The sequence below is a fragment of the Puma concolor genome, chromosome B3 (genome assembly GCF_028749965.1).
Source record: "Puma concolor isolate L17-30 chromosome B3, mPumCon1.1.hap2, whole genome shotgun sequence".
NCBI lineage: Eukaryota > Metazoa > Chordata > Mammalia > Carnivora > Felidae > Puma > Puma concolor.
The window spans coordinates 80,195,920-80,213,946 of record NC_141672.1 but is presented as its reverse complement, the minus strand read 5'-3'; the positions used below and the strand labels follow the sequence as shown (position 1 = coordinate 80,213,946).

The 18,027-nt window shown below is 43.6% G+C and overlaps 1 protein-coding gene across 1 annotated transcript in view; it reads left to right on the top strand.

The window, feature by feature from the left end:
* Positions 1 to 18,027, top strand: part of RYR3 (ryanodine receptor 3) — a 530,733-nt gene that overhangs the window by 892 nt on the left and 511,814 nt on the right.

Below are 18,027 nucleotides of genomic sequence, written 5' to 3'. Positions count from 1 at the left end.
CGTTACTTGACTGCCCAGAGTGTAGGAGCCGCGGCTTCTGCTGCCTGCTCTCCCGAGCCCCGCAGGACGGGGAAACCCCGGTCTGTGGCTCCGCGTCACTCAGGTCCCCTTCCTGGCACCGGAGGGCGCTGCTCCGCCCCAGATTTTAGGGGAAGTGGCTGGGGGGCGGGGATCTATTGTAGCCACATCAACCTTGCCCCTTAGGAGTTAACTGAAAGGCTTGCAAGGCGGACTACAGCTGGGAGGTGTGGGGGGCATTGAGGTGCGTCCCAGCTCCGATTTCAGCCAGGTGACCTTGAGCAAGTCGCATAATCCGCCCTTCCTTGCCTCAGTTTCCTCTTGTGTAAAATGGAGAAAATATAACCAGCGTTTCAGGGTGATAAGGATTAAATGAGATACCAAATGTCATAATGTTTTGCAAACTGTAAATTGCTCCGTAAGTGTTAGATCATTTTAAATGCGCTGTCTAGCTCTCAGGAATTACAATGAAATTCTTTCTTTCCCTCTCCCTCTCTCCTTCTCTTTAAGTGCCCCCCTTCTGACCTGGTGTCTGAAGATCACAGCTTAGGTCTTGTCCCTCTTTTGGACCATTCCCTCCCCTTTTCCAAAGCCCTTGACTTTCTCTTCCAAACATGGTTCCTCTATCAGGGCTGGGAGTCTCATTTGGGAGACTTAAAGGGACCCACCTCCCTACTAACGCTACCTTCTGATATTACAGAATGAGCCGTTTCTTCATCCTGGATCCAGACCCCCTCCTCATCTCTCACACTGCATTCAAGAGCTCAAGACGGCTTCACATTTGGCCGCTTCTCACAGCCCTTTTGTTGTAAAGCTGCCCGTTCCTTCCAAAACCCTGTGGAATCCCCAAGCTTTCCTTCTAACAGGTGTCCTTGATGTTAGCTGGGTGATACCTCCTGTACTCCGTGTATTGTGTCCTCCTCAATCAGTTGTTTCTTCTGCTTGCTATTAATGATCTTGTAGACGTTGCTGACTGAAGAAATCCCCTTCTGACAGATTGGGTCAGTGTGGAATAGAGGGCTGAGAGGGTCGAGGTGAAATCCTGGTGGTTTTCTTGAGATCTCCTCCCTCTGTGTTTCTCGTGGCTTCTGTGGTCACCTTCCCTGATATTTCTTCTCCATCAGGCGGTGTAAGTGGGATTTTTTTTTGGTATGCCTATGACCAAGACTTACTGTAGAGCAATGGTTCTTAAATTGTGTATGTCGTGGGTGTCCTGCCCCAGAGATGAGAGCAGTTGGGCTCTTTTTAATGCCTATTCGTGGCCTCCTGCAGGGTTCAAGGACCCAGGTTAAGAACCTCTATTGCAGATGCACTGCATGTCAGTTATGGCTTCCAGGGAGAGCTGGAAGTAACCATGGGAGTGAGTGACTTCACATGTGGCATTATTATTCCTCCTAGTAATCGCCTGGAGTGTTTTTTAGGCGTGTTCTTCAGTGACCCTGTGAACATCTTCATCTGTGGTTTATTGGGGGGGGGGGGAATAGGCGATGAAACTGAGATACAGGAAATCAGGTAACTTGGCCATGGTTGCCCAGAGAGTTACTAATGCTCGTCATTACATAACGTTCACTTAAATCCCCACCAGAGCCTGGTGTTGAGCACTACTCCAGAGGCTGTGGTCTTCAGAATGTACTGCCACTGGAACTCCTGCTTTCTGACCTGTGACACTCTTCTCTATATATCCATGAATTAGACACAGTTATTTCTGCAAAACTGATCACCGTCAGTTTTAATTCGCACAGAATTTTGACTGCCTTTAGGGGAGTCAGGAATCCCAGGGCTGAGCTAGAAGTGGGATTTTCTCACCTTTGAACATGCCTGGGTTTGAACTCCCCCACCTACCTTTACCTTAGAGTTTGCTGTGTTTCCCAAAACAATATCTTTTTTTTTTTTTTATTTTTTATTTTTTTTTTAAAAATTTTTTTTTCAACGTTTATTTATTTTTGGGACAGAGAGAGACAGAGCATGAATGGGGGAGGGGCAGAGAGAGAGGGAGACACAGAATCGGAAACAGGCTCCAGGCTCTGAGCCATCAGCCCAGAGCCCGACGCGGGGCTCGAACTCACAGACCGTGAGATCGTGACCTGGCTGAAGTCGGACGCTTAACCGACTGCGCCACCCAGGCGCCCCTAAAACAATATCTTTTAAAGCATTTTGGCCACTTGTCAGTCATGTAATACCTCCTAACCTTCATTTGTCCTGGACCAGAACGTGGTTGATATTTGATGATGGAGAAGAATCCTATGTTTGCAACCAAGAACTTGAGGATTGCCATTCCAGACAGCAGAGGCTTTTAAACCTACTTTAAAAAAATAGACCATGGGGCGCCTGGGTGGCTCAGTCAGTTAAGCGTCCGACTTCAGCTCAGGTCATGATCTCACAGTTCATTAGTTTGAGCCCCACCTCGGCTCTCTGCTGTCTGCAAAGAGCCCACTTTGGATCCTCTGTACCCTTCTCTCTGCTTCTCCCCCATTGGTTCTCTCTCTCTTTCTCTCTAAATAAATAAACTTAAAAAAAATAGACCAAAGAATAGCACTGTATTGAGGGTCTGTCAAGTTGTTGGTGGTTATGGTATCTTGTTTATTATGATAGTGACAAAAATAAAAGCAGCCGGAGCTATCAGTAACATGAAATGGGCCAGGATCACTGCAGTGATCACAATAGGTGTGTGTACTGGGGCTTTGGACACTTGCTAGGAGGTGGTGTTCACGTTCGCTGCATCCTCTGGTACATCTGAAGCCCATTCTCTCCGAGGTAGGGACAGTCCCTACACAAGGGGTTTGGAAGTGCAAGCACATCACGTAAACTAAATGCTCTTGCACCCCAAACCTTAACCTGGCTGTGTAAAACTACATATCCTCTTTGGCCTTCTAAAATCATTGGCAGTCATTCAAGTCAATGAGAGAGAGAGAGTCAGCCAGACCGATAGCCGAAGAATTTTCTTTAAGGCTAAAAATTTCCCTGCCGCTGCTGCTGGCAGTGGCATCATCCTGCCTTCCGATTGCTCTTGCTGACGTCGCCGGTGTCACTGACGTGGCTCCGAAGCTGCTCAGAAGGAGATAGACCTGCCAGCCACTCATCTGAAAGCAAGAAGTTACAGTTAGAGAGGAGTGACAATTGCCGTATCTCCAGACGGTTGGAGCGGCTGGCTCTATACCAGGCTCAGAGAGTGCCAGGGAGTAGCTGTTCTCTGCTCCCCCACCTCCCTTTGGCTACGGTTTCCATTGAAAAAGAAAGAAAGAAAGACCTCCGCACCTCAGCTTGTTGTTTTAAAAACCCCACAGCCTTCTCCTTGCTGGCCCCCTCGCCACCACAGAGTTAACTGAAACAGAACTCAAAGTGAGGGAGACCAGTGTTTCCATGAGTTTCAATTAAAGATTGGTCATAGATGCCTCATTTAGCCCTCCTTGTAGAAAGTTGTCCTCTGTCTAAATTTGCAGCTCTCGAGGGACAGGAGAAGGCATTTGTGCTGAAGATCAAGACAGCTCATGTGGTCTGGGCTCCTCCCTACGGGGTGACTAGGACAGATCCCTGAATTTGAGCTGTGGCACCAAGTGTGAGCCCAAGTCCCTCCACAGCACCTTGTCCCAGGTTGGGAGGACTGTGAACCTGCGCTTGGTGGTTTATAGCTTCTGGCTTGTTTCTCCCCTCGGTAGAGTCCATTCCCGGGGCCACTGCGTGATGCCACTGTCTTGCTTTCAGGAGCTTTCTCTCGAGGAGGGAGGTAGACATGCATGACTTCTTCCTTCCAGCACAGCGTCTCAGGGTGACAGTGAGTAGTAATGGAGGGAGCGTTAGAATGCAGACCCAGATACCCAGGCCTATGCTGTTGGTGAGCAGAGCTGGGCTCTCCTGCTGAGTTGGGTTTGATGTTTAAAATGACAGAATTCAGACTATCCTCACAGTCTGGGCCTTCTTGCGTCACTTCCCACATTCCCAGTCTCTTTCCCCTTGGCTCTGGAGAGCTGATCTTATTAAGGAGCTGTAGCGGAATGGCTGGACACCTAGTGTCACCTCCTTTCCAGGGAAATGCCCCAGGGCGGGGGGTGGTGTGTATGAAAAGGAAGCAAGGTCCTTCCCTCAAAGAAATGAACTTGCATCAGAAAGGCTGCATCCTCACCAAGGGGTGGCTCCCACCCACGAGGTACTGATTGCCCACAGCCAGGGGTTGTCCTGAGGGATCTGAAGCTGCTGAACTCCAGGGTCACGAGGTGATGGTGACTGTGAACTTGGAAATACTTGGAATGTGTTGCAGCCTGTGCAAGAGGAGTGAGACCAAGAACAGGTGTGCAGTTGAAGGTGTGACTAAAGGAAGAAAGGTGTTTCTGACGTCTGTGCGTATTTTGTCTTATGCTGATATGATTGGTAACAGGATAAAGACACTTCAGTGCAATACGTTTTTCAAACAATTCATTCCTTTCCCATTATTAGAGAAAAAACAAATATATTTGTCCCGTTCCTTAGGACTGATCTGAGGGGAAAAAAGTGTTGAAAAAAGGATGGGAGGAGTTTATCTGGAGATTAAAATACTATGATAATTATTTTCGAAGGGTTTGTATCAAAGTAGATCTTATTATGTCTGTCTGTATTTATTTGTCTCTTTTGCTTGTTTTGTGATCATTTGTTTCCACTCCTTCCTGGGAAGGATTTTTTAATGTCCTAATTCAGTTTTTCCTTTACCTTACTACTTAAAGAGTTTTGAGTTCAGAAGCCACATTTTCTAATGGCTTGGGATCCTTTTGAACGATTCTTACCAATATCATTGTATAGGCAGAAGAGGTCCTGTGTCTTCAGAAAGCAGTACTTTAGCTCATTTCCCACCCTTCCACAGCCTTGTAAAGCCTTCTCGATTATAGCTCGGTCTTTAAGCTACCCTTGATACAAGATTTATCCAGTAGGAGTGAAATGTAATAAAACATGAAAAAAACTGAGCATAGAAGCAGGAATTCTTAATTCCAGACAAAGCTCACTGTGACCTTGAGTGAGTCATTTAAGAAAACAGGTTTCATTTCCACCACTGTATGGAGATAGAATCTGGTTTCATGGCTTCACAGAAGTGGAATGAAAGGCGTTGGTAATCCTAGCAATACCCCAAATGAGAGACAAGGGTGTGTTTTGTAGGACATCATCATCGTGTGTCTCTTGCATAGGACATCAGCCCTACTTGTGACCAGATCTTGTTGAAAAAGCAACTCATTTTCTCTTTCTCTATGATGCCCCCTTGCCACAGGTCTCACCCTCTTCTCAGAGTTGTTACACTGTCTCCAGTGTTGGCTCAGCCCCAGTGAAAGCAAACACCAACTTACCTCAAGTTATTTGACTAAAAGGCTTGATTGAGAAGGCAAGTCATTTGGTGCAAGAGCCTTCAAAAGGCCAGGCAGGCCCCCAGGATTGCGGCCACCAGACAGAACACTCAGTTATTTTTTGCCCTCTCAGAAAATTACCAAAGCTACGACTTCCCACAGGACCACCTTTTATTATTGAATTCCATTTCTCTTCCTTTCAAAGCTACCTTCCTCCTTCTCCCCTCCCTTCTTCCTTTCCCCCAGAGCGTTGGGACCAGCTTTTCTATGAAGCCAGCCCTGCTTTTCCTCTGGATTTTGCTGCTTCAGTCACGTCTGTTTGGGGACTCAGGGCGGTTGGAAAGTTCCTTTTGGCCGCACCTGGATGAAGCAGATGCTTTTGTGGTGGGAGCCCAGCCAATGCTGAGGCTGCCGGGTACCACTTCTCCCCAGGGAGCCACGTCCAGTCTTCGTGGCTCTGGTGTCCTCTCAGCCATCTTCTTGTTCGGAAGCCGATGGGGTATTTTAGGGACAAAGACATTTCTAGCCACTGCAGTTTCCTTTGCTTCCGTGAGTTTTGCCATCATAGCACCTCTTCAGTTCAGAGACAGGGAGGAAAAAGTGCTGGCACCTTGGTCCTGACCCTGCTCCTGGGAGGAGCCCTGGGAGGTGCCAAGATGATTTTCCCCCCTCTTTATGTCATTTCTGATTCCCGATTGTTAGAAAACAAAGTTCAGATCGGCTCTGAGCCTGATGATGCAGTATTCAAAAATAAAAGCTGTGCCTCCTCTCCTCACATGCACCTCTCCCCCTCTCTAGCCCGGAGCACATTGCTGACGCTACAGGAATACACCGGGCTGTTGTCCTTTTCGGCGGGTCGCAGCCCTGCAGGTAGGAGGCACTGAGACACAAGGCTTCCCCCTTTTTTCTTTCACCTTCTACCTCGTTAGGCAGTGGGCTCCTTCTTGATCTCCGGTCTCCCAGCCCCCACAGGGGCTTGTCTACTTGAGGAGGTCTTCTTTTTGTTGGATTCCATGCCCAAGAAGAAGGAAAGCAAGCATTGTATCTTCAAGTCAGATTACAGAGAGATTCAGAAATTTCGCTCAACATGAGCCATCTCCTCTGGGGTGACAGCTGCTTGCTGCTGCTTACTTGAGGAGTGCAGAGGAGTCAGGAGAGAGCTCTGGAGACAGAGCGGCTGCTGCCTGTGCAGAGTCTCGCAGGCCATCAACAGTTTTTCTACGGAGTTCCGTTTATGTGTGGTTTTATGCTGCAGGAACCAACCAGCGTGATGAGCAAGGCAGCACAGTTTTAGAGGAAGCACGAGACTGAAAATCTGGGTTGGTGTCAGTGTGGACATGACCCACGTACAGAAGGCTTGCTTTCTTAGTCTGTCTTTGGAATGAGGCATTCACTCAAGAAATGCCCTCTATCAAAATACTGAAATGCAAAATTGTGAGCTCAGCGGGTACCATTAATGATTAGCATCATTAACAGCCAAGCAGAGCCAGTTCCTGAAGGAATGGGAATTGGATCAGTGAAAGATGAGAGCATCTGGGAACATTACTGAGAGGGACAAGCCTGAGTGAACATGCACTGGGTCTTGGGAAGCCCTGAGTAGGCGGAGGAAGCATTAGGGCACAGGAGTCTGGACTCTGGGGCTGCTGGCACAGAAATGCTCCTCTTTATCCACTTATGGCTTCTGATCAGAGGAGAGGAAGCTTTGAGTTACAGGAGACAAAGTGGCCAACCTTAGGCTAGGCATTGGAGAGAGCACTACTTGCAACCAGGACTGGTGTACGAAATACTTTGTTTTTCATAGTTCAGAATCAGAGGCAATGGTTAGAATAAGAAAGTCTCAGATTTTTATGAGGTGACTCTCCATCAAAGTGAGAGCTAAGGTGCCACCCTCCTGAAGTAGAAAAGCGTTCAAGGGACAAAAGTCCGTTATCCATGATCGTGTTTGTTGATAGGTTGCTCATCATTATCCCAAGCAAATGCCGCAGAGTTCCTGAAACCAGTTTAGACCAGTTCCTACTGCAAAAAAGGGAGGATGCCAAGGAGAGCTGCCTGTCTCCCAGTAAGAGCAAATAGAAAAGGCTCTTCCTGGAAGGTCCATGCTTCTCAACAGACCAGTGGCAGGGCCTGGCATTTCGTCTCTGATAATTTCACAGTTGAGTTCTCTAATGGGCTTGAGCAGAGAGAGCTAGTCAATGGGACTACGGGAAGAAATGGAAAGTTCTCCATCCCTGGCACATAAATGTGCACGCTGTAAGAAGTATCGATTGGGGGGGGCGCCTGGGTGGCGCAGTCGGTTAAGCGTCCGACTTCAGCCAGGTCACGATCTCGCGGTCCGTGAGTTCGAGCCCCACGTCAGGCTCTGGGCTGATGGCTCGGAGCCTGGAGCCTGTTTCCGATTCTGTGTCTCCCTCTCTCTCTGCCCCTCCCCCGTTCATGCTCTGTCTCTCTCTGTCCCCAAAATAAATAAACGTTGAAAAAAAAATTAAAAAAAAAAAAAAGAAGTATCGATTGGGACAGCTGTACTCTCTGCTGTGGACCAGATCCAGACTTTAAATAATGCTAGAACAATGCAGGGGATCCAGTGGGCCACAACTGCACATTGAACCAAGAGCTGAATCCCGAAGGTCAAGTCAAAATAGAGCAGCTACTCCTGGAGGAGTGTGAGCCCCTTGTGAGCCCTTGCATCTGTCTGTGAACATCATTGTCTGTCATTCAGGACACGTGGCTGTTGTTCTGAACTATAGCAGTGATCCACCCTCAAGTCGACCTCTCTTCTGTCTAGGCTGGCCAGAAAAGGGGAGTCCAAGAATAAACCATAGCAGTATCTTGAACGAATCTCATTTCTTTGCAAGAGGGATTTTAAGATGAAAAACATAACAGAGTACACCGCTGTCCAGTGGGTAAACTCAGAGCTAAAGCATTTGCTCTGTTTGGTGGCATTTCTGTCACCAGATGCTGTAGGATTGTCTGCCCTTCCCTGGGTTTTAGTTCATCCATTTATCAAGGCATGGTGATAATGATTATATCTCAGGGATGCCTTGAAACTAGGATTGAAGGGACTCTGGGTCTCCTCTAGGAAAATGAGGTATGTATATATGGAGGGAGTGGCTTGGAATGAAAGTTGCCTTGTTGCCCAATTACCTTAAAAGGTTTCTATCAACCTAAAGTGGGAGCCATAGACTATACACTCCAGGAATACAAGGGCTTTAAATTCAGTCTGTTCTGAATCCCCAGGTATCTTAACATCACAGGGCTCACAATCTTAAACACTTTGGGGGCCAGGCAGGTAACTAAATTTGTGAATCAGTCTTTATTTGCAAAGAGAGGTGGGCCTGATGTACACATTCAGGTAAAAAATTCTTGAACACTTCCAGCCAAGCAAAATACCCCTGCAGCAGGATTGTGAGCTGCTCGCCAGCTTGCAGGCGTGGATGAACCCTCACATTTTAAGTGAATAAGCTGCCCAGGATGCATGAATATTTTTATGAGTAGGATCAGGCTCACAATACACATCAAGGTCCTTGGATGAGAATGTCAACATAAAAGACAGTGTATCATTTATCACAGTGCATAAAAGACAGATGGGCAGGAAGATAAATTAATAGGCTTAATAAATGATAGACTTGATCATCAAAATGAATTCAGATTGTGCTAGCCTTTAAAAACCCTTTAAAATGATCACATGGATATAGATATCATGAAATTTGAAGTAAGCAGGGTATCCCCTCAACATTTATTGACCAGCTACTCACTGGCCCTGACCACGTTGCTGGCCTTTACATAGATGAATAAGAAAGATATCTTAACGTTTATTGTCTCCATTGCTGGAGGTCACGAGGGGGCTCAGTCTTGTTTTGAGGTAGCAAGGGTATCAGTCATTTCAGATGAATGTATAACAATTAATTTAAGTTTTCTGTAACTCCATGGTACTAAAGTAACTCTTACTAAAATGTGTGACCTTGGGGAGTTTCGTAACTTCTGTGCCTGTTTCCTCATGTGTTAAATGTGAGTGATAATAGTGTCTGTCCCAGACGGTTGTTGTGGGGATTAAATGTGTTAATCTGTGTTAGGTGCCTGGAAGAGTGCCCAGCATCTATTAAGCCCTCAACAAATATTAGCTACTAATACTGTCCCAACAAACAGCATCAGCATTGACATTAGGCACACTAGCTATTCCAAATGTCATTGCATGTTCATTTTATTAAAAAAATTTGTTTTAATGTTTATTCATTTTTGAGAGACAGAGACAGAGCGCAGGTGGGGGAGGGGCAGAGAGAGAGGGAGACACAGAATCCGAAGCAGGCTCCAGGCTCTGAGCTGTCAGCACAGAGCCCGATGTGGTGCTCGAACTCACAAACTGCGAGATCATGACCTGAGCCGAAGTCGGACGCTCAACCGACTGAGCCACTCAGGCTCCCATTGCACGTTCATCTTAGAGTTGAAAAGTACAAAAGGACAATGCCCTGTGATCATTCTGTGGTCTTGATTCCTGGCATCCTGCTTACCTATAATATGATCAGGCCTTGTGACTAGCAGTGAACCTGGAATGGACATGGCCTCAGGAGCACAGATGGATGGGTCATTTCTTAAGTGCCTACTTTGCAAAGCCTCTTGTTACAAGTGAATGGGCAACATGATTTTTGGAGACTCCTAAACACAGACAACTCGTCCTTGGTTTGGGGAGATTTTTTTCTTCAACATATGTTTTATTTATTTATTTTATTTTATTTTTTTAATTTTTTTTAATGTTTATTTATTTTTGAGACAGAGACAGAGCATGAACGGGGGAGGGTCAGAGAGAGAGGGAGACACAGAATCCGAAGCAGGCTCCAGGCTCTGAGCTGTCAGCACAGAGCCCGACGCGGGGCTCAAACTCACAGACCGTGAGATCATGACATGAGCCGAAGTCGGACGCTTAACCAACTGAGCCACCCAGGCGCCCCTACAACATATGTTTTAAATGTGGAAATATGCCTTTCTGAGAATTCACTGTATTTTCAGCAATACAAGGTCATCCCACTATAAGGATCTGGCTCTGCACCTTCTCGATCCCTTCTCATGACTAAGGATGCAAAGCATGAACCTAAAGTAAAGCTTGATTCTTGTTACATCCTTTGGTGTCCTCTTCTCTGCAGGGTCCTGTTATGGGGAGTGGTCCAATCCTCTGCGTCTCACCTTTCCTATCAAACATTATTCCCATCTTTTCTTTCTCTGCTTTCCATGGAATTAAATTGGATAATGTTGGCTATGTAATCCCTATTAACAGTTTTCCTTCCCTGGATGAGAGTATATGTTTACCTGGTTAAAATACTCTACTTCTTGTCAGTGACAGGTGTATAGGATGTCTACGCACATGGGCTGGCTAATGGCACCTTCGTTTTGACTAGATAATATCACCCTAGTTGGCTCTTTGTTTTCACTCAAAAAGAAGATCCCAATAACTGAAAACTTAACTGGGCGAAGTAGTTGGGAAATTTAATTAAAAGAATTAAAGCAACATTTCCCCAAATAATAGAGAATGGTTGGGCTTTTGAGTTCCTTAAAGTAAGGAAGCGATTGTTCTTGGTGTTTAATCATGGTGTTTGAACAGCAATATATTTCACTTTTTTAGTTGTGAATAAAAACTAAACTGTATGGATGATCTATTTCATATACTCCAGCCTCAGTTTTTTAATATATAGAATGGTAGAAATCATAACTAATTCTCAGGGAGGGGTCAGGATGAAATGACCAGACTCCAAGATTCTCCAGAGCAAGGCCATATTTTATTACTATTCACTGCCTCCTTCCCTGTAAAATCTGATAATGTCTGGCACTTGACGATGTCCTCAGAAATCATACTTTATAAAGTATAAAATGCTGTAAAGATGTTGCACGTGCATATTAAAAACTGGGCAACAGTGAAGTCTGATTATGTATATAGAGAGCTCACTATTATAATCAAATAAATTTAAGATCAAAGTTATTGTGAATTATTTAATTTTATACATAAATATTATTGTACTGGCTCATAATTAGGCATAATTGTACAATTCACATAAATGACTATAATTAGTATAAATTGTGCCTAGCCAGATCAATCTTTTAAAAAAAAAAAGATGTAAAAAAACTGAGTATCGTAGTTCTTTCTCTCCTTACTGACCCTAAACTTGATGGTTTCTCTGGTACCGCATACCATTTTTAGATCACCACCTGTAGTGTCTGTTAAGAGAGTGGTTAAGAGCTCAGAGTAAGATCATGATGTGAATTCTGTATTTGTCATTTATAAGCTATTAAACTGTCAGGACAGTTTCCTCATCTCTAAAATGGGGATATTACTAGCTTCTCACGGAGCTGTTGAGATAGTTAAATATGGTGATGTTTGTGGAACTGTCATGAGCACAGAACCTACTCATACTGTGCGTATTTTGTTTTCCGTGCTATACTCTGCGATTTGACATAGTGCGTATTTTAATGGTAGGTCCTACTGCCCAGTGGCTGGGACTCCTTTTGCCATGGCCCCGGCACCCGTGCTCAGCCACTGCTTCAACCAGCCACCTGGGATCCCGCAGCAGCTGCTGTTTCATGATAGGGGAACTGTTTAGGGGGTAGAAGATGTGCTTAAAACTGTTTGTTTACTACAATTTCTAACTCAATTAATTGGAAAAAATCGAAATAGCTCTTCCACCTGCTCTTCGGAAGACTTAGCCAAATGAAACCCTGTGGGTGTGCATGTGTTTGTGCTTGATTTTCTGAACACGTGAATGAAAAGGTTGCAGTCCCAAGTCTCGCTTTTAACGAAAAACAGGAACCTGCGCCTGACCCCCAGCTGTTCGGTAGATGATGGCAAATATGTTGACCGATCCCCAGGTTTTGCTCTGGTCTCAGGTTGTGCTAAGTGCATGGTATTCATGGTCATGTCCTGATGAGGCCTTCAGAATACACATAGGAAGGCAAATATCTCACAAAGCCAGGGAGGCTCCTAGGTCTAGTCTAAACTGCTAAAATCAAATGAAAATTAAAAAGCGGGTTCACTAGGGGCACCTGGGTGGCTCAGTCAGTTAAGTGTCTGACTCTTGGTTTTAGCTCAGGTCATGATCTCACAGTTCGTGGGTTCGAGCCTTGCGAAGGGCTCTGTGCTGACAGCACGGAGCCTGCTTGGGATTCTCTCTCTCCCTCTATCTCTGCCCCTCCCCTGTTCTTTCTCTCTCTCTCTCAAAATAAATATATAAATAGACTTAAAATTTTTTTAAAAAGCAGGTTTACTGGGGTTGTAGAGTCAAAGAAATTTAGGGTTAACCTCTCTCTAGCCCATAAGTTTGGTATAATATGTCATTGGGGAAAGTGTGATCCTTTTGCTCCAGACATCCTTCTCAACATATGACAAGGTACATGGAATCCCTGACATTCAAAATACTCCTGGAGATTAAGGCATTATCTCCAAGGCAAACATATTGTCTGGGGGTGGGGGAGTGGATTTAGATGTTGCTGTACGTGCTCCTGGATTATCAAATTGTCCAGGAATAACACCTTGATCTGGTAATGTGGCATTCAGGGTTGAAAGATAAGGAATGGTCGCTAGGGCACTGGCAGGTTCAGTGCCCCAGTAGGTTACTTTGGATTTCCTAGAGAAATAGAAAAAGAGAGGATACATTAAAAAAAAAAAAAAAAAGGCACCTAAAGGATAAATATAAGGAAAAAGAGGCTAAGCATCACTAATTTCATAAGTTTCACCCCTTGTTATTTTGTAGATGCCAGTATCTTAGATGGAACTCAGTGTGTTTCATTAAAGAGGAGTGATTCTACACTGATGTAGGCAAAATGTGTGTCATCACGAAAATAAACCCAATGTTACCATGGAATCATCCAGGCTGGGGGATACGGGGACTAATGTCTCAGTTTCTGACCTCAGTGGCTCATATGAAGTCAGCCCATGAACACTGAGAAATAAGAATGGCCCTGCCATCACACACATGTGTGCCTGACTCTCAGGACCAAACATACACATGGGACATATCTGGGTCCTTCTGGAAATAGAAAGTGGATATGGGACGATGCCATACATGTGAAACACATATGTGCTCTATATATCTTTGATGCCAGTTTGCTAATTATTGATATTTTTGTAGTTTTTGTGTTTCTAGATGTTTGCAAAATGATGCTTATTTGAGAAACAAGAGGTTATTTTGATGTTGTTCCGCCTTAGGAAAGATTTGTTATGTTTTAAAATCTCTAATCTGTACCAGGTACAGACCAGTAACCACTCCATATGCCCCTTTATTTCCGTGAGATTCTTGAGTGCTATCAACAGCACATACCAGCTTCCTCTACTGGCATGTGAACCTGCAGATTTAAAGCAAAACTTAGCCAGTGTTAACATCTGCAGATGTTTCTGCAAATGAAAGAAAGTCATTTTATTACTAGTTCAAATTACTGGATAACTCAAGATTGATTTTTGTTTGGCTTTGTACTTTATGACTTTCATGTCGCTCATCTTGTTTTTACTTTTATTATCCCTGTTTCTTCTTAGTGCTTGTCCTCCTTTAAAACCTCCTTCTGAACCTTCTTTGGAAATTTCCTTCTGTAGGTCCCAAATAGGACTGTGATGAGGTTCCTCTTTCTTTCTTTATATGAGTGTATTGAGGATTATTTGTTTTGTTTTGTTTTGTTTTTCAGTGTCTGAAATCTGAGCTAAATCAGAGCTAATCCCTTTCTAACAGAATCATGAGACATTTATAGCTAGGTAGGGACCTGTGACAATCATCTATTAATTTTTGTTTTAGGAAACTGAGATCCTGTGTGTTATCCATTCATTCCTTTACCCAACAGGCATTTGTTGAGTGCTTACTATGTGAAAGACACATGCTAGGGGCTGGAGAAGATTTAAGGTGAATTAAAGACACAGTCCTCTTCTCAAGGATCTTCAAGTGTAATAGGGCAGTTTGGACATCTAAAGAATTAACAGTAAGATAGGACAAAGGATGTGTTAAATAAAGGTAAAAGTTACAAACCCTGGAAGGGATAGTTAATTTTGACTAGGAGTCAAGGAAAATTTGAAAATAGGGAACACTTGAACTGGGTGGGTTCCATAAGGTGTTGGTAGATGGGAAATGGAGTTAAAAGGGCATTTCAGATACAAGGATCATCATAAAGCAAAACCCAGTGTGTGAGAGTCTGTGACGTGTTCAGGGAACTATAAAGGCTGGAACATAGGGGTTACATGGAAGGCTTTTGGGAGATGAGACTGGAAAACTTTCTTGGGAGCAAGTCAAGATGATCTGGCCTTTTTTCTTTAGGTGATGGAGAGCTAGCTAACGTACATATAATTTATCCTAAAGATTTCCAAAGATATGCTTATGTTAATTTAGTGCAGCAAGGTTTTGGTAAAGTAGAATATATAGGTTCTGTAAGGATGCTTTTGCATTGTTTTTTTCAGTTCACAGTTGCATGTCTGATGACTTGAGAATCTAGGTGGCCCTTTAAGGACAAACACAGCCCACTTGAGCAACTGCATGTATGCAGACTAGACCCCAGATGCGTGAGACCATTGGTGAGGCAGAACATCCACTGATGGGAAACTGGCCTGGCCCCAGAATGGAAATAAAGAAGGGTCTCATGTTGCACCTAAACCTGTCTTCATGGGATGAGGACTATTCCGCAGCTACAAAAGGTGATTTACTTTGGCTCAGGCCAGGTGGTTTGAGATGACATTAAAAGAAATAGGTACTTCAGGAACATCTAGAAAATAGAAACTGATTAGCCCTGAAGGGCACTTAAAGGCTTTATGGAGGACTGTGGCTGTTAAGTATCAGCGGTGTCCCTTATACCTCAGACTGTTAAACTTTGGCCCCTGCATTCCTGCCAAAGGCCATGGCTTGTCCGTGGAGCACACAAGCCCCTTAAAGGCACAGTGGTAATATGGTGCAACACTTTCTTGAATAGACGTCACAGACCTTACTACCCTGGTTCTTGCCCTTTTGTGACTTACCATTTGGTCACATCCAATACTGAGGAGAAACAGAAGATAGAATTCAAATCAGCACATTTAGATTATTTGTTTAAAATTTTGCTAAAAGTTTAGTGAGGAACATGACTGCAAAATAATTGATAATTGTTGTGGTCTGAACTAAATAATCTGGTACTTGATCATATTGTGCAAATTTTGTTTTGTGGTACATAAATCTCCCTTTCTCCACAAGACTGAATAGCTCTCAGGGGGCAAGGTCTTCTTTATATAGTTAGTTTGATTTCTCAGGATTCCAATCAGTGCTGCTTCACATACACAGTGGCACAGTGATTTCTTGAGTGATTGTATATACACACACATACACACACGACATCTTTTTTATCCATTCATCTAGACAGTGTGAACTTCTGATGGAACTGAGTCTTTTTCCATAAACTCAGGGATTTGGGGTTTTTATTATTATTTCTGGTGTATCTCTAATGGCCAACATAGCACAGCCTATGGCATGTTCTGAATAAACCTTTATAGAACAACCTAATAAAGCAGAATGGAGAAAACAGGAGGAAACCTAAGTTTATGTGAAATCTGATACCTTGTGTTTTAACTAAACTCCACCTCTGGTGTCCACCTGTGTGGTATTATCAATTTCCCTGTGTGGGGTGTGATCACAGCTCTGTCCATAACTGCACTTATCTTTCTAGGATGTTTCTTCTATCTCTTTTCAGACTTACCATTGTTCCCTTGTAGATCTGCTTAATGAAGAGGGCCATCCAGCATAGCATCTTTTTTGTTCCCAGTCCTCAGTTATCCCTTCTTACATTCCTTTCTTCAGGTCTCAGGTCCTATACTTCACCTTCAGGTGAGCCCTCTCTCTCACTACTCTACATGGGGTCCTTGAAGTGAATGCCCCAGATAATATTCTCTTTGCTTTCATCAAGAGCTTCATATAGTTTTGCATATATGTGGTTATGAGTAAACCTATTTCCCATGTTTCAGTTAAGATTAATCTGTAGCCTTCTTTTCCAGATGTTACAGAGGTGTAATTGTCATCTTGGACTTTGGTTTGTGGATCTAATGTTGCCATTCCGATGCCTGAATTGCTTTACAGCTTTTTGTAAACCAAGATCTGGCATCCATTCAGATACATCTAACCCCGTAAGACTGCTTTCTTTCCCTCCTCCTTCTCATGCTTACATATTCTCTCTCCCTTCATCCCTTGGTCGCTTATTTTACATTTTTTTCTCTCTCTCTCCCTTGTTTTCAGATGCTTCTCCCTTCCCTCATTTCTAGCTTTCTTTTTCCAATCTTTCTCTGGAAATATCTGTAAGTACAGGTAGAGTTTAGCCCTGGAATAACCATGTAGGCCAGCAGAGCTCCATGAAAGGACACACAAGGTCAGAGCAGTCCCAGTTGTTCCCTGAATTGGCTTTGTGTAGCTGCCTACCAGATCTGGTCTACAAGCTCAGAGGTGGTCTCCTGCCTCCTCATCTTTCCCATGCCCACTCCCTCCCCTTGAGATTTCTGGAAGATGTGTCAAGCTCATGGGCTGGTAATTTTTTTTTCTCTAGCGTTAAGAGCTGTTATGTAATTCTAGACTCGATTTCCATGAATGGGTCAGCATCAAATATTGAACTTCAGCCCCTAAGAAACTAACATTTTTATGTCCCCAGGGAAGTCACTCACTGAGGGACATGAGTGATGCTAATAAAAGTTCCAAACGATTTATATAAAAACTAGAAAGTCAGGCTTCAAATTTACCGGGAGAATGTACTTGGCTCAAACTATTATATATGCAGGGTTTTAAAATTCATTAAGCTGTTTGATGAGTGAAGAATTGATGATGACAAAAGGAAATTGATGTTTCTGAGAGGACATTTGCATCAGGCTCTTTCATTTTAGTGTAGAAGTATTCCACTTTGGTGCATTTTGATCGGAAGCAGAGCATGCATTGTATATTAGAAGCTGGAGCCACACTCATAAATGCTTGTTCTCCAGCTCTGAATATTCTCAGTATTCCTTAACATCAAAATATTTTGCCATCACAACAGTATCTGTTTCTTACAGTTTGACAAATGGTAGTCTTTTTTTTTTATTCTGATCTTCTGCCCTTTTTTAATCAGATTTTTTTTCTGTCGAGTTGTGTGGGTTCTGTATATATTTTAGATATTAGCCCCTTATCAGATATGTGATTTATAAATATTTTCTGTCATTCTGCACGGTACCTTTTCCTTTTGTTGATGATTTCCTTTGCTGTGTGGGAGCTTTTTAGTTTGATGTAGTCCCACTTGTTTATTTTTGCTTTTACTGCTTTTACTTTGTGTCAGATTCAGAAAATCATTGCCAAGACCTATGTCAAATAACTTACTGCCTGTGTTTTCTTCTAGGAGTTTTATGGCTTTAGGTATTAAGTTCAAGTCTTTAGTCCATTTTGAGTTAATTTTTTTGTGTATGGTGTGAGACAGTGGTCCAGTTTCATTCTTTTGCATTTATCGAACACCATTTATCAAAGAGACTGTCCTTTCCCCCTTATATAGTCTTGGCTCCTTTGTCATAAATTAATTGACTGTATATGTATGGGTTTTCTTCTGGGCCCTCCATTCTGTTCCATTGATCTGTGTGTCTGTTTTTTATGTTTTAATTACTATAGCTTTGTAATGTAGGTTGAAAACAGAAAGCATGTTGCCTCCAGTTTTGTTCTTCTTTCTCAAGATTGCTTTGGCTATTCAGGGTCTTTTATGGCATCTTTGTGCTTTAATATGC